The sequence below is a fragment of the Harpia harpyja genome, chromosome 7 (genome assembly GCF_026419915.1).
Source record: "Harpia harpyja isolate bHarHar1 chromosome 7, bHarHar1 primary haplotype, whole genome shotgun sequence".
Classification (NCBI taxonomy): Eukaryota; Metazoa; Chordata; class Aves; order Accipitriformes; family Accipitridae; genus Harpia; species Harpia harpyja.
This window is the reverse complement of record NC_068946.1, coordinates 26,241,695-26,257,973: the sequence shown is the minus strand read 5'-3', so window position 1 is coordinate 26,257,973 and position 16,279 is coordinate 26,241,695. Positions and strand designations below refer to the sequence as shown.

General features: G+C 39.5%; 1 protein-coding gene across 6 annotated transcripts in view; it reads right to left on the bottom strand.

The window, feature by feature from the left end:
- SPATS2L (spermatogenesis associated serine rich 2 like) overlaps nt 1-16,279 on the bottom strand; it is a 147,205-nt gene that overhangs the window by 64,082 nt on the left and 66,844 nt on the right. For 5 of the 6 annotated variants that reach the window (XM_052791566.1, XM_052791567.1, XM_052791564.1 and 2 more), the window contains exon 2: nt 1,352-1,424. The exons of the other annotated variant lie outside the window; for it this stretch is intronic. The gene's annotated coding sequence lies outside the window, so the exon portion shown is untranslated. The remainder of the gene's footprint in view (nt 1-1,351; nt 1,425-16,279) is intronic. 6 annotated transcript variants of the gene reach the window in all.

The following is a 16,279-nucleotide window of genomic DNA, read 5'->3' as shown; positions in this document are numbered from 1 at the left end:
TTTGGAATTTTGCCACGTAGCAGCTCTGTGTAAAACAAGTTTCAAGCAAAAAGGAAATCCTTAAGAAACAGTATAACTGCCGTCCACCAAAGAAACAGGGTACATGCAATGAATAACGTGCAAATGAGTCCTCCTTCTGCCTATTTATTACAATGTCTGAGCATTTCACATACCTCAATACATAATCTATTTACTAACCCAACAGCCATGCTCAAGTGCAGGAGTATTGTTATCTCATTTTACAGATTTAAAATTGAGGCATTAAGTGATTCACTGAAGACTTCTCAGGAAGCTATTCACAGGGAACACAATCCAGATGTCCTAAGCTGCAAGTAAACTGGAGAACCTTAAAGACATTTGAAAAAATGGTCATCCCCATTAGAATTACACAGAATGCTGAGGTCATTAGCCCACTTGTTAGACTCAGGCTCGGAACAGACTGAGCTTATGCTTTTGTAACACGCTGGATAGAAACTGCCTACCTTCAGACACAACAGCAGAAGGAATTGATGTGTTTAAACAAGTATTTTCTTCAAAACAAGTGATGAAAAACATTGGGTTCAGACCACCTCTGAACTGAGGCAATTGCAGAAACCCCATTTCTCAGTTTTGTAGGCTGATCTCATTCTTTTTTTTTTAGTACTATGAAGCTGCCCTTTCCCACCCACCATCCTCTGAACATCACCTTGGACTATACTTAGGGTAAGATGATTTCAGAATACGAGTTCAGCAGAACTTTCAGTTGCAAACCATGATACATCTTCACAGCGGTTCAAACAACTAAAAAAAGGATGAGGAGAAGCAGTAGGACAATATAGTATGAGCTGATCAACTTAATGACACAGAGAAAGAAGATAAAGGAAAGAAATTTATCTGGAGTGGTGAACGATAGACTCTACAGACAAAACATGAACCAAAGCAGCTTCCAAGATGTTCCAATAAATAGGTTGAACTGCCCTGCTGAAAGAAGCCCCCAAAGTTCCTGGCTTCTTGTTCCTGCACTGATAGACCTATAAATAAAGTACCTTTCTATTTGTTATGCATCACACACGTGCAATGTGAAAGTGGGCACACTTACCCACTAGTCTGTGTCTTTGTAAGAAGTCAAAGATACATAGTAAGGAATTTAGAAAGCACCATTTTACTAATTGTTGCATTTGCCTTTTTTTTTTTTTCTCCTGCGATCGCTATGGCATGTGGCACTATGAACAGCTTTAGCAGGATAGCTCAAGAAACCTGATGAACTCAGTTGTAAAGTATAGGTTGAAAGTGTGACTTGCAAGTTTCTGAACTTACCCAGCCACATGCCAGTCACAATGATTAGCAAAGAGAGATGTAAAAGGTATCTTACCACTGAGAATGACTCCAGTTTCTGTTCTTATTCTTCTATCTTTTCCAATAGACTGTATCTCCTGCAAAAACAGCTGGAAGTTAAAAAGAAAGTAATTAGTTAATTTACTCTTGATTTACCTCACTGCTCTCTCCTTACAGCAGACTTTTGTGAAAAAAACATCCCTCATCCCCTTACTACTTCAGTCAACATGCGGGGGTGCCGACAGATGCCCTTACCAGTTTTTACAGGGCTTATCTTCACTGCCATGCAAGCTTAGGCAATTACCTAAGCCTTTTTGTTAGCCCTGTTCCTGACCACACATACAATTCTCCCAGCTAAAACAAACCCATTTTTAAAACTAACACATATTTTAAACTCAAACTAGCCAGCACATTGGGATGTGCAGAAAGATAAACCTAAATGATGCAAACCATTCTATCCATTAATGCAAGAGGGCCATAGGTGCAAGTTACAGTAACTCCCCAGTTACTAATCAAATCCCCCTGAGCAGCACCAGTGCAGTTTCAGTGTGGTCATTCTCCAATAAGCAATATTATCTCAAGAATTCTAACTCAGCTGAAACAAAAGGGAAGCCCAAAGACTGACACCAGTACTTTGCCCACAGTACAAGGCATTTGCTGATTTGCATATAAATTTCAGAGGAATTCTCCCCAAAGTTAAAGACGTACAACCACATGGACAGCTGAGTGCCTGTTTATGTCCATACACAGATGAATGGAAACTGATTTCCCGATTTCATTAGCAGGAGGAGGTCGGGGGGAAGTAAGAGGTAAGTTTTGTACTCTCTTCCACAGTTGCAAGGAGAAGGCAGTCATGAACTGGTCTATGATTTAACCATGCATGCCAGACAGGAATTATTCCTTTCTAGTTGCTACTTAAGCGAGTTGCACACTGGTCCTTGTTTGCTTTGGAATAAGATCTGTTCAGCAGTACCTCAGCTAACCCTAGAAGTATAACATGACATTTCTGAACATCCTGACTGCTGAAATCAGTCTACTAAACCAGTACTACTGGATTGTCTTTGCAGACTTATTTTTCCTTCTGTATTACAAAATACTCACTCTCTGTAGTAGACCAAAAGTGTGTGACTGCTGTCCTGTTTCATCCATTTTATCCTTATTGAAACTATGTATTTTGCCAAAGCTAAAGTGAAGTTTTAGAGTGCAAAAGTCCTGTCCGAGTCACAGGTTTTATTTTCAAGCAAGGCAGAAAGCTCTTAATTGCTTCTGCATCTCAAACAGCCAGGTGTTCCCTGAAGCACTTCACCTAGCAAAGGCTCCCACAACAAAGGCTCTCACAGCTTAGGTCCCAAGGTCCATTGCAATCTAAACACACATTTCTGCGTGGCTTGCTGAGTCACAGTTATGTTCAAAATCAAAGGAATGAATGGAGTAATTTAAAATGTGATGCTTCGATGAAGAAATACAAGTACTCACACATGTCACATTGTTAAAGAGCACTTCTGGGTGTTGGAATCTACACAACATACACACATCCATCAGATGAATAGAGGGGCTGGAAACCTGGTGAGGGAAGCATACCCACTTCCTTGTCTTTGGGCAGACTACCTTAATCAAGAGCTCAGGAAGAGGCCCATGCTACAACCCTACCAGTACTTTGTTCTTCAGTACAAGCAAGGACAAGACTTGGCTATTTATTCCCTTCAAAGGGACACAAGGAAGGGCTGAGAATGAGGGAGACACTGTGCATCCCTTTTGTCTAGTGGGCACCTGAATTGAGACCAAGAAATACAGCAACATTCCTAATAGTTACTGTATTTCTTACGCCAATATATGGACGTCTAACTCCTTCCAGTAATGTCTGTAGCCTGCAGGTGGTATTTTTAGGATTTAAACAGAACAAATCAACCATGCACATTATTGTACTGAGGCACCACAGTGATTCTGCTTTTTTCCTGCATAACACACCACCTGCTAAACCCCAGTTTTGATCATCTTCAACCCAAGTTGCAGGAGAGATTCCTCTCCAACTTCAGTGGAAAATTAAAATCTGAAAAATCAAATGGGAAGAGTTTTACAACTTTAAAAAAAATCCCCCCCCCGTGAGTTCTTTTGACAATTTTTGTCCTTTTGAACATGAAATATTGAAGATCAAAGTGACAAGTAATCTCAGAATCCCATTTCTTGATGTGGTCTCTGATATGAAATATGGTCACTGGTATAAAATTATTCAAGTTAGAATTGCAATTCTTGTACTTTGAGGGCTGCTACTATTAAAGACTATTTTAAAAGACAAAGGAACACAAGCAAAAAATTGAAGTAAAAAGTTTTCATTCTGCATCACTGTAAAGTAAAAAAGCAGATAACCAAGACAGCTATATGTAATATGGTAATTTACATATGGTAATATGTAAAATTAAAAAAAAAGTTTTATTAGATGTTGTAAAGGTTTGTTCTTTCCAAACAATACCAGATCTATCGAGCTTGACCAAATGAGATGTAATACCTTGAAAAAAATAAATGGATTCTTATTGGACATCTCTCCATAATTTGATTACCTTCCTAACTCACCATTTTGTCTTTACTCAATGTTCCATGGCATATTATCAAAGAAAACATCAAGCAGGAAATAATGACTCAAGGGAGGAGAAAGGAAATCAAGAGTAAAGGTACAACAATTAAAAGGAAACTTGTTTCATTTCTGTATTATCAAAGAAAATACTGTTGTTTAATGTCTGCAAATGTTTAAGATAATTTCCCATCATAATGAAAGGTCAATTCTTAAAGTGACTTTTATTTTCAAACAAAAAAGTCCCTGAAATAGAAAAACATGCTGTGACTCTGCAGATAAGAATATAGACTTTAGAAACAGTGGCCCATATGCCTCCGTGGCAGATCTATGGCCGATGAAGACCACGTGTGTGGAGATGACATGAAACATCCTCTCAGAACCTTCAACTCATTGTCCCCCACTGCAGGGTATGAAGAGAAAAGAAGCAGAGCTTCAGATATCACATCACCAAACCTCACATCAAACAGAGCTCAGTGACAAACAACTGCACCAAAACTAACATAAGCCAAAAAAAGCAGCAAGTATCAGTGCTCATCACAGCTCTACAGCCCTGGAGAACATACAAATAAACCAAGCACTTAAATCCCTCCCCATCCTGAACTTTGACCTTTTTAACAGTTCCCTAATCCTAATATTAATGTGACACACAACACATGCAAGCACCAAAACCAGATACTAAGGTTAAATCTTGATCACAAACAGCTATTCATAGAGATATAGGCCTTAATGAATCTAAAGAGCAAAATCAAAGCATACCATGAGCTATATAACACTCTGGACAGGAGTCCTCATCCTATATGAACCTTCTTTACTCTTTGGAAGAGTAAAACAAGCTCTTTGATCACTTCTTTTCTGATGCCCTGACCCAACCTTAACCTAGGTTTCACAATACACCTGTCACACAGAAGCACTCAAAAAACTAAACACTGCATTCTGCTAATTCCATTGTAGACCTATGAGCCTTCCAGATCCTAACAGTAAACATAACCTTCAATCCCTCCATTCCTGAGTACATATCCTAAACACAGTCCAAAATACAATGTTAAGTATAGCCCAGTGACAAAGATTAGCAGTGAAATTAACTGGAAGTTATTTGACTGTGTCTAAATCGACTCTTACCTTGTGGAAGCCAGCAGTAAATAAAGTCCTCCAGCCCTAAATCAAAACCCCAACTTAAAACATAGCTATCATCCAACACAACAACAAATTGAAGCAGAAGCCAAATTGAAGAGATCCTGCCTGCAGTAGCCTGCATACAAGGAGAGAGATAGTGCAGGGCTGAACATTAAACTGAACTCAGCACTACATGTTCACAAGCTCAACAAAAGACTACCATAAGGAGGAATGGAAGAATTCAGTTCTGCTAGCTTGCAGGGTACAATGCTCACATTTAACTCTGATGTCTCTACCTGTCACTTCTACATTTAATGTTAAGAATAGTTTGTTTGGGTTTTGGTTTTTGTTTTGGTATTTGTTTTTTCCAAAAATTAAAAGCTAGGTTTATTGCTGGCATCAGAGGCATGCCAAGCTGGGATGAATGCTGATAACACAAGGATACAATGGACTACAGCTAGTTTTCATTCCAGTATATTTCTCTGGTAAGGCCATTGATGGAACATCTAGTGTGAGAAGCAAGTCGAAAAAAGGCAGGGAATCTTCTATCAAACGCTGACATGACCAAGTGCAGAGGCTATTTGGAGTCTGCTGGTATACACACAAAAAAGTGAGATTTTGTTGAGCATTTTGGCACTTGGATTTTTGGACCTTTTTTGTTTTTTATTTTGGCCTAGGTAGTGAGTCAATCACACTTCCCTAATTGCCGATGCAGTTATTTAGCACATGGAAAGCAAATCTGTGTCTTTGACACTTAGTCAAACCTTACGACATTTAGTCTCAACCTTACGCCCAACACAGACTGTAAGCACTGATGTAGTCAATGTAAATAAGGGGTGCTCCTTGTCTGTCACTGCTACACTTCAAGACAGTTGCAAGATTCCTGTTTTGCATCTCAGTACTCAATCAATTAATAACAACATCCTCCAAAGCTGAACTCTGCCTGCATTTACAACTAACCCATGATGTTCCATTTTGTGCACTGCAGTTTCTAACTCCAGCCAGGGAATGCAGTGTTAAGGATACTCAGCAGGATCCAGCCTTCAGAGAACAATTCATATTGACATTTACAATGTGCGCTTCTTATTACAACAAAAGATGCATATGATTATAAAGCAGCATAAGCTCCCTAACTAAAACTACCCTCATCTAATATTTGCCAAAGATTTTATAGCAAAGCAATCTGTTGACTTTAGGATTGGGAAACCAAATAGAAGCTTCAGGATTGGATCAGCTCTCATCCTATGCCAGACTTCTGTCCAGTGACACAAGTGGAATAATAATGCCACAGTAGGGCAAAGGAGAGAATCTATGTTCAACTTGTCCAGGAGAGAATTACAGTAAGTGCAGAACAGCTGCAATGAGGAAGAAAACCTGTAAATGCTGTGCGGTCTTGTCAAGGAGAAAAATTGTTCTTGAAGGCTCTCATAGCAGAGAGCCAGCAATGCAATCAGACATACAACTGGCACCACTTCAGTTTCAGCCAGCATGAAATAGCATGGTTTAAAAAACAAACCAACTCTGGTGTTTACTATGATCTTAGTCTTAAAGGACTTGAATATCCAGTCCTTCTAGCCTATGAAGCTCTTCCTGGTTGCGTGGGAACTTTGGTGTGAGCTAGAGCGTCAAAATGGGCCTCAGACTCTTTGCAGATACAGTTTTTAAAACAAGTCCACATGTAGAGTCTGTAAGCACCTTTGTTCTCCTAACAGTGACCTGTCATTATTTCAGTCTGTTACTCCTCCTAACTTAATGCCAGGCAACATTTTCCTCCCAAAGCATTAAGGGCCTATCCAATTCCTACTGACAGAATTGGAGCTGGAATGGACCTGTAACACACACATACATGAGCCATATGGCACTGGAAATTCCACACCACACAGTTAAACACCTAGTATCTCACTGGATGACAAATCTCTCTTAGAAGTGCACTGTCAGAAGAACTGGACCGACTGAAAACCCAAAACAGTTAGAGGACTGAGCTGTGAGCCCCACTAAAGCACTAGCTCTAAATGAGAATAAGGCAATGCTTCGAACTTCTACTTCCTACAAGAACTGCTGTCTGCTTCCTACACTTTCCATACTTCTGATGGATGGGGATAGTTTTTTCCACAGCTGGGAAGGTTTTACTTGGATGTGTTTATTTTTCCTTAATCTCTGGCTGACTCACAGATATCGCCATTTATTTTAGTTTTCTCTACTCTCAGAAACAGTAAAGAGGGTTTCTGTAACCAACTCTAGGTACACTGTTAATGACCCTAGTGGTTTTATGGAAAGCTCTCTGTTCACCAAGAAACTCATCCACATGTTCCCAGAGAAGCCTTATTTTTTGGAATTAACTTCATTAAAAGAAACTTATACTAACTTGTAACATATCAATAGAATGACTGTCTGAGTTGATATCTATTTCAGCCTGAAGGTGATAAAAAAATTATACTTTTCATTTTGCAGAATTCTTCTGTGGAGCAGGGATGACAACAGAATAGCTACCCAGGCACCTATGCTATATCAGTTCTCAGAGTGTCTGTATACTTTGTCAAGATCAGCTACGCGGATTTAAGATGAGTTCTCCCTGAAACACATGAGCACACATGCCAAAATTATTCCCTTAAGGGCAGGAGAGGACTTCTGAAGCTACATTTGGAAATATTCACAAAATGACGAGATCCTCAGCCAAATGGTTATGACAGTTTTTCATTATTATCATTGCTAAAGAAAATATTCCCTAACACATTCCAAGCTAAGCTTTGCGCCCTTTTCCCTGCCCTGAACTTAGGATGCACATAAAATATATCTGAAAAGGCAATATCCCAGCTGGAGTTAGCAAGACTGCCTGACGACACAAGCCATTATTTGTTATTCCTTGCTTCCAGTCAGGATTCTAGCTTCTGAACGTAATGATTTTGTGCAGAATCCTAGAAGTAGTCCAATATACTGAAAAAACATATTTAAAATAGAAAGCCTTTGTGAGTAGCCAAGTGGAATACTTGAGGAAAAAAAAAGATCATTAAAGAAGCTGTAGAGGATTTACAATTCTGTTTTGTTTGGACCTGTGCAGTAGCTTAGCCCATAAAGAAAAACCAGGGTTTTTTTATATTTGCTTTGCTTTATTTGAGAGTTGTGGGAATGACAGTAACCAAGCAACACCACAAAGCTGGAAAGCCCTGGTTAAGACAACTGCTGATACCCTGATGAGCCAGGATATGTTCAGTGCCTAGAAGAGCTATGGGATCTCCATTTTTGTACACTTCACGGGCCACAAGATCCTAAAAAGAATGAGAAAAAGATTCTGTACAATCTGTGGAGTCTCTATGCCTCTGTGTGAAAACTGCCTCCTCTGAATTGAATTCTGCTGCCACTTGGAGTCCACTGTGAGTTTTACTTGCCGTTTTTGCACACTGAAAGGTCAATCTGCCAGGAAAGCTTCCTCTTACTGAGGCTGGGGAACTAAAAAAAAAAAATACTGTCTCAGACAGCACAAGTGTTAACAAGTTAAAAATAACCTCCACAGATTTATTAGAAAATTCACTGTGGACCCATGTAAATTTGAGTATGTTAGTTTACACAGAACATTAACCTTATAATTAATTCTAAAAGATGATCATAAAAAGTGTAACTAAGTTCCAAAAAATATCCACAATGTCATTTTCTGGGCAAAAACTATCCTCCCATTCATCTCTAGCAAATCAGAACAATTAAGCATTTTACAGCTTCTACGATTAATGACAGCTGAAATACCGCATTTTCAACTCAAGTGCAATCACCACTATTTTCAAACTGGCACATCCTCTATGTAATCTGTCTTCAGCCTCCCAACAGAAGGACAGAAGCTTCTGAAAGAAGTAGTACCTACACATTTTGTACACTTAAGTGAAATCAGTTGTGCCCTCACTCTGTCAAATAGTTTTTATTCAGCACTTCATAAAGCAATTTTTTAAACTGTTCCAAAACCAAAATAGCTATTTTCTTAATAGCAAAGCCAATGTATATATTTTTGTATATACATTTCAAGACTTAATCATATTCTGAGAAAGAAAAGTATGTAAATGATGCTTTTAAAAAGTTAAAATTATTTGCTTAGCCAAACAAGCAGTAGGCAGAGAAAATGTGTGAGTGCATATGCTTTTAACTGAATGAGGGATTATTTTAGGAGATAAAGGGTATCTACTGAACATAATCAATGTGTGGTGGATAATGCATCAAGGCTGTGGATGCTGAGTTTATGCTGCAATTTAGTAGACAGTGTTACAGTGGCTTCGTATCACAGGTAAGGCAGTGAGATCAGTACCAAAAGCAACATAGTATAGCTATAGCAGACATGTGCTTAACACACAGAATATGCAGATATTGTGAAATCTACAGGGTGCATTAAAAAGCTCAATCCTGAGGAACAGGTTTACAACTTTTCCTGATACTGATACCCAGCCAATACTGGGTTTTATTGTGCCTTATTCTATATCAGAGACTACAATAAATAAGAATTAAAGACACCAAAAAGCCCTACTAGAGACCACATCTAAAGATGTCCCCTCCAAGTTACACTGGGACACAGAGAGGGGGCTTCAGGGGACTTGGTCTACTGCCACCCTCACCATGCTTGTGAAAAAACATCACACCATGAATGTGAAAAGCAGAACTTTTCATCAACACTAAGTCATGTCATAACAACAGTGTTGAGTCTGCCTTTGTAACAACATCAGCGGACATGAAGTCCAAAGAAGACAGCACCTCCTGGGAATCCTCACTGGAAAGTAGCCCGGCAGAGGGATGTCCACTCTGCATCACCCACTGGAGCAGGTACTGCATCCTGCTCAGAGAGCAACCACTCCGTCCAGGGTCCAGTACTGCAGCAGCAATGGGATCCTCAAGTCTAATTCCATCTCACTCCATCCCACTTGGCTGGATCTCTGGAAAGGAGGACTGAGAACTCCTAGCCAGCTATCATCTAAGCAGTTTCATACTCTTCTCTCCTTCCTGGTGCTCCTACAAGAGCTGATCGCAACTATGAAGCATGTTTTATAGTATAGAGCTCCTGTCATAGAATCATAGAGTCAGAGAATCATGTCGGTTGGAAAAGACCTTCAAGGTCATCGAGTCCAACCATCATCCATGCCCACTAAACCATGTTCTGGAGTGCCTTGTCTACACGCTTTTTGAATACCTCCAGGGATGGTGACTCAACCACTTCCCTGGGCAGCCTATTCCAACGTTTGACAACCCTCTCAGTGAAGAAATTTTTCCTAATATCCAACCTAAATCTCCCTTGTTGCAACTTGAGGCCATTTCCTCTCATCCTATCTCCAGCCACCTGACAGAAGAGACCAGCACCCACCTCACTACAACCTCCTTTCAGGTAGTTGTAGAGAGCGATAAGGTCTCCCCTCAGCCTCCTTTTCTCCAGACTAAACAGCCCCAGTTCCCTCAGCCGCTCCTCATAAGACTTGTGCTCCAGGCCCCTCATCAACTCGGTTGCCCTTCTGTCATTAGATATATTCCTTCTTACATAAAACTCCAATCCTTACTTCTCTCCATTTAGAATGGGAAATACCTTCTTTTCTTGTTGCATATGAATTCTAAGAATGGGATCATAATCAACAAAAATAAATAATGAAATCAATTTACAAATGTAAATATAACTCTAGCCTCTTTTGAAGTTTTAATAGGAAGGAGGAACAAAATTACCCAGGGGATCTTGGTCAGACTCAGTCACGAGCATAAATGAGATCTCATTCCCATGTGGTATTTCACATCACAAAGGAAACCACACAGAGCGCTCTCAGGCCTGAGACAGAAGGTTCCATGAAACACTAATTTGTACGTCAAAGCAGCATTTTCATGGGAATGACATACAAGCAACAAAATAAACCCCCAAAGTTTTGAAGCAAACTTCTCACGCTCGAACTTACTGTTTCTTTGATGATTTAAAAGATTTTGGCCTGGGCTTCAGCTGAAACAATTGTGTCAGTCTTTTACTTATGAAGGAATTTGGCTAAAATAAAGCAAAAATACAGCTTGGTTTTCTGCTAATGAGTTTGGTTAAAAGTGAGTGAGTGCTGGTGCAAATCTGGAATGCCTTCAGTGAACTCAGATACACCCTATGCTAAAGGAAATCAGAGTTTGCCTCAGTTTATTGGCATAGCACCTTCTGTATGGATCATTTATTCAGAACTCCTGTCTGTATTTACTTACCTAGGAACAAACATGTATTTACTGCTGACATGGAGCCTCAGCAACTGACTTATGACTTGGCACCTCTGCTCCAAGTGCCTTTGAGATACCAAGAGTAAAGTTTGTTCCAGTAATATCCACTCACCCACAAGACATAGTCTGCATATTTTATGGTACGCTAAAAAAAGTAACACGTTAGATTTAATGACAGAAAGTTGCACGGAAAACATTACGTGCATGCAACATGGCCAAGCTATGATCTCTAACCCAACCTTTGCTTTGGCGAACTATCACACTTCTGTTTGTTTTAGCTTTGCAAACTCACAGTACATTGATGTTATTTATTTTCCATTTTATTTCCTAAGTTTTTTGCTGATTAAGTAGAAGGGGGGAGGGGCACAATAAAAAGAAACATGGCTACAACCTATCTTTCTTGTTTCCAAGGTCTCCTGACTTCCACAGATGGACCTACATGGTATAGGCTCTGCTCACATCACCCATGAAATCAACTCAACATCATCTTTTTAACTCTAGTCCCTGGTATGAACAACTGAAGCTTTCACATATCAACAAATACCTTAACATCCATACCTGCAGATTTCGAACACGCATGCTGCCTGACCACCTCATATTCATCTTGATCACCAATATGTTAAAAATTAAAATTTATCTCAGCCACCTTACTACGTAAGTGCATCTCTTCTCCTAGTGAATTACTTAAGTCAATGAACTTGAGAAGGCATACACGCAACTCCTAGTGTATGTTCGGGACTACAGCACATTGTAAAAGCTGGCTATTAAAAGCAGAATTACCAAGTTACAAAGTAAGAGTGAAATGATTACATCTTTTCACATCTTGTATATAATGAAATGCCTCATTTAACAAAAGTCATACTAACAGTGAACTATCAGTATTCAAGCCAGCCCTAAAGCATGGCTGAAAATCCACTGCTGTCACTCCTCACAGTTACGTCCTGCCAGCAGTATTTGAATAGGGAGCTGCCATACCTAAAGGACTGAGATCCACTAGATCAGAAATGGTGTGTTAGGTGCATGCTACTATGCATGCAGAATTGACTGGAGGCATCACATGATTTCCAGCAATGAGCTTAGGAGGGAGAAAAAAAGAAAAATGGAAAGAAAAAATACAGATTTTTAAAATTTTAATTTCAATTCCTATTTAGAGTAGAAGACTTTCAAAACATTATACACTTTAATTACTTTTAACTACATCTTCTCTAAAGAGAAAGTAAAAGGAGATGAGAAGAAACATGATTTTTTTTCAATGCATTACAAGTACTTTTTATATGGGTAAGGCATTTTATATGTGGGGGTGGTAGGTGGGGAAAAATTATTTTAATCTCTCATATTTTAAAAAGGGTAGCACATAAAAGAGAAACAGCCATTCTTCATTGTATTAGAGGCCAAATTTTTACCCAATTCCCTATGATCATTTTCAGAACTTCCAGCAGAAGTGAGGGAATAAAGGAAAACCTCAGTGCAGTCTTCTGACACAACCAATCTGTCCGTCCCCACCCCCAAAAATAAACATGTTGCAACTGCAAATAAGGAACATGAACTACCATAGAACACAGTACCTAACATTAGCTCGCTAAGGAACAAACATGAAACCGCTGAAACAGTCCTCCTTCAGTGCTGATGGCTTACGGTTAAGTAAAAAGATCACAGAAATTTAAGGAAAACCTTCAAACTTTAGGTATGTCTAAATATATCAATATATAGTTATTTTATATTATTTATCATATAAAATAAAAATAATATTTAACAAAATTTAAAAGCCTGAAGACAGAAGTAGATTATAAAGTCTGGTACTAGAATATAAAGTCCAACAGTTTACCAGAAATACCATTAGCTGGTCCCTCTCACACGCCTGGCATTTAAGTAAGAGAAGACTTCTGGAAACAGCCTCTCCTTAGGATACTACTTTGACCTAAATTTGACTACTATGATATCATGGGAGCATAAGGGATAGGAGCCACTGGGGAAAAAAAGCAAACAAAAAACCCAACAATGAATCAAATAATAATTCAAAACCTGACTAAGGTAAAGCCCCAGCGTGGGAGCCAGGATGAGGGAGGCAATGTAGCCGGAGCTGGGCAGGACCTGCAATCAAGGTTGCTTAATAAATATTTCCTAAACCAATAGAACAGAGAGCACTGTTACATAAAAAAAAGAAAAAATACACGATTGAAGAGACAAACCCAGAAACTGGCAAATCAATTCCTGTACAACCAAAACGGGAATTCCACAGAATTAATGCCCCAAGAGAAATTAAGAAACTAACATTTATCAGCAACACAGACAATTTTCCAGAGATCAAGGTGTTGCTTTGGCCCTACTCTTTACATATATATTGCATATGAAATGGAATTGCAGAGCCATTTTTGTAACAGCTCTAAAAGATGCACTCTCTGTACAAGTGTTTTTCTTCTGATGGCCTGTCATTTTGGTGAAGCTTAAGCTCTTTATGTTTCTCACAGAGGAATGCTCACATCTGTCAATAATCACATGAATATTATCACATTGCTGTTAACACATAATGGTTAGGACGTTATTAGCAGTTCTCTTGGCTTCTCCTTTCAAGGAATTATGAGAACTCATTTATTTCACATGACTTCAGGCCAAATCTTTTATACAAATTGTCAGCTTGGATTCATTAGCCACTTTGAGGCAAAAATTAACATAATCTAATTTTTTCATATTTTGTTTTAAAAACAACACACACACCACCCCCCCCAGATACTCATCAAAAGCAAATAGACTCCTGGATGGCTCCAGGTTTCAGTGTATATCCTGAATATGGAAATAGCATTCCAAACAATCTGAGGAGACAGCTAGAAACAGGCAAGGGTTGGGCCTCATTCCTCCTCCTAGGTTGATCCTGATGCAGGACCAAGCTGTGGGAAGGTAAACCTGGTAGACTCTTTCAAGGAAGAAGCTACATGAAAATTTAAAACCGTCATGTAAAAAAGCATACAGAATCAGACCAGAGTAAACCATACTGTCTTCATCTCTGCATGTATAACAAGACAGATCATACATACACTTCTTAGACTTCCTTGTATCACCTGTGCTGAAAATCTTACATAGTAGAGTTCAGATGGTGCTGAATATGAGTGGCTGATATATTCCCATCTCATCACCACCATCTGACTGTTCTTTGGATGTTTCTTTTAACCACACACAGTTTATTTGTATACTTTTTGCATGTGTGCATGTGTGGCTTTTTGTTGTTTTTGGGGGGGGGGCTGGGGGGGTTAAACTTTAATCCATGAACAATTACCTTTCTACATTTGTATTAAACACAGAGGGTTAATAATTTATGGCCTGTCTCTTAAGAAGTCCATCTGCTGTTCAAGAGCCTGTGTATCCCTGTATTTTCCATTTCAATTAACAGCAGATTCCTTCCCAAAGCTCTTCTCTGTGGCTAGCACTGCAATCTGAAAATGTCCAAAAATGTAGTGCATAAAAGCCCCTGAGGTCCCTCCCAGAAAAATCCTAAACTAGCAAAAGGCAAAGCCTTTTATGGAGTCTGGTACCAAATTTGTTTAGAGACAAAATCCAACAAAACCAGCACACTCAGCAACAGTCATCCCAAACCACCCCAGCTGCCAGCTGGCGCCAGCTCCAGTGGTTCTCCATGCCTGCCGTAAGGCCTGCAGGAGGAATGCAGCTCTGCAAGAGCCTTGCTCCCATACATATGTGGTGAAGCACCTCCTACCTTACAGCCCAAGATTTCAAAATAAGTTGTCCTTGCCCAGGTCTTTTAGCACTGCAGAAAAACAGCACTTGCTATCATGCTGTTTGACCATTTCCCTCTATTAAACCACTTTGAAGAGCTGGGCTCCGACTTCGCAGGCAGCTCAGTGAGGATGCAGAACCTGGTAGGCTGAGTTCAGCAGAGAATGAGCACTATACCATGATACAAAATATCTATTTTTTTGTCACAAGTAACAGCAACCTTGCAGTTTTTCTTTTTTAGTTTACAGAAAAGGAATCTTTAATATCAGTCTGAGTGGCTTTCCAAAAGGAAGAAGATCTTATTCACTTAAAATAGTGAATGATGTTTAAAGGTATGCTATTCAGTTTAATTAATGATTGCATTTACATCACTTCATTCCTTTAATGTGATGCAACAACGGTAATGACTAACCTTTTTGCAGTTTAATAGACTTTGCAACTGCAAGATGATCCCTCTTCCATTTAACAAGCCCCTTGTTATAGCTTAATAAATCTGGTTTTGTTCTTTGGCAATTCTCATGCAAATGCTTTGGAAGGTACCACCATTCACCTACAGCCTGATCTTCAGGGGACCTGACTGCACACAATTCCAATTAAAACCTTCTGCACTCAACATCTCTGAAAATCCAACACCAGGAAGGCAATTAGAAGTTTCCAACCTTTCCTCACCTATAGGATAATGTGTAAAATAATCAGGGTCAGATACAGTGTAACTTAAGAGAAGGGAATCACGTGTTAAAATGCTAACATGGGAACCTCAACTCATCCCATTAGCGTAGAGAAAGGCAACCCATCATTCTTTGTCAAGTGATGGCAGCGCAATGGATGAATTTACATATGTGACCATCTGTTGCCAGATTAGGCAACAGCAGAGTGACTTTCCAGACTGCCAAATGCCTGCCCTTGTTCAGAACTTCCTTGGTTTTGCAGGCTTACTCTCTTTGCTACAAAATAAAATAGAACACTTCAAGTTATAGAGTACCCTTCATCCCAAAACACTCTGTGGACTGTGAACCCTCTCACAGAACTGCCAGAAGTTTCAGGACTGAGCACTACATAAACACAGGACTAGTGGAGTGAAAGGCAGCACACTGCTGCAGCCTGCTCCATAGCTGTCTCTCATGCCATATTCTTGGCTAAGGACATAGAACCAAACTCCTACTCACATCAAAAGTGCTGCAAAACTTCCAAGACATGCAGAGCTCTGACAGGACCTTAGTTTCAAATATCCTTTCCCTAGAAACTAAGCTGCAGAGGACCCAGACTTCACCAATTTCAGACATGTGAAGGGCTTGTGTCCCTCACAACAGGAAAAAATTGTGATGTTACAGGCCACACTGTGATGTTACA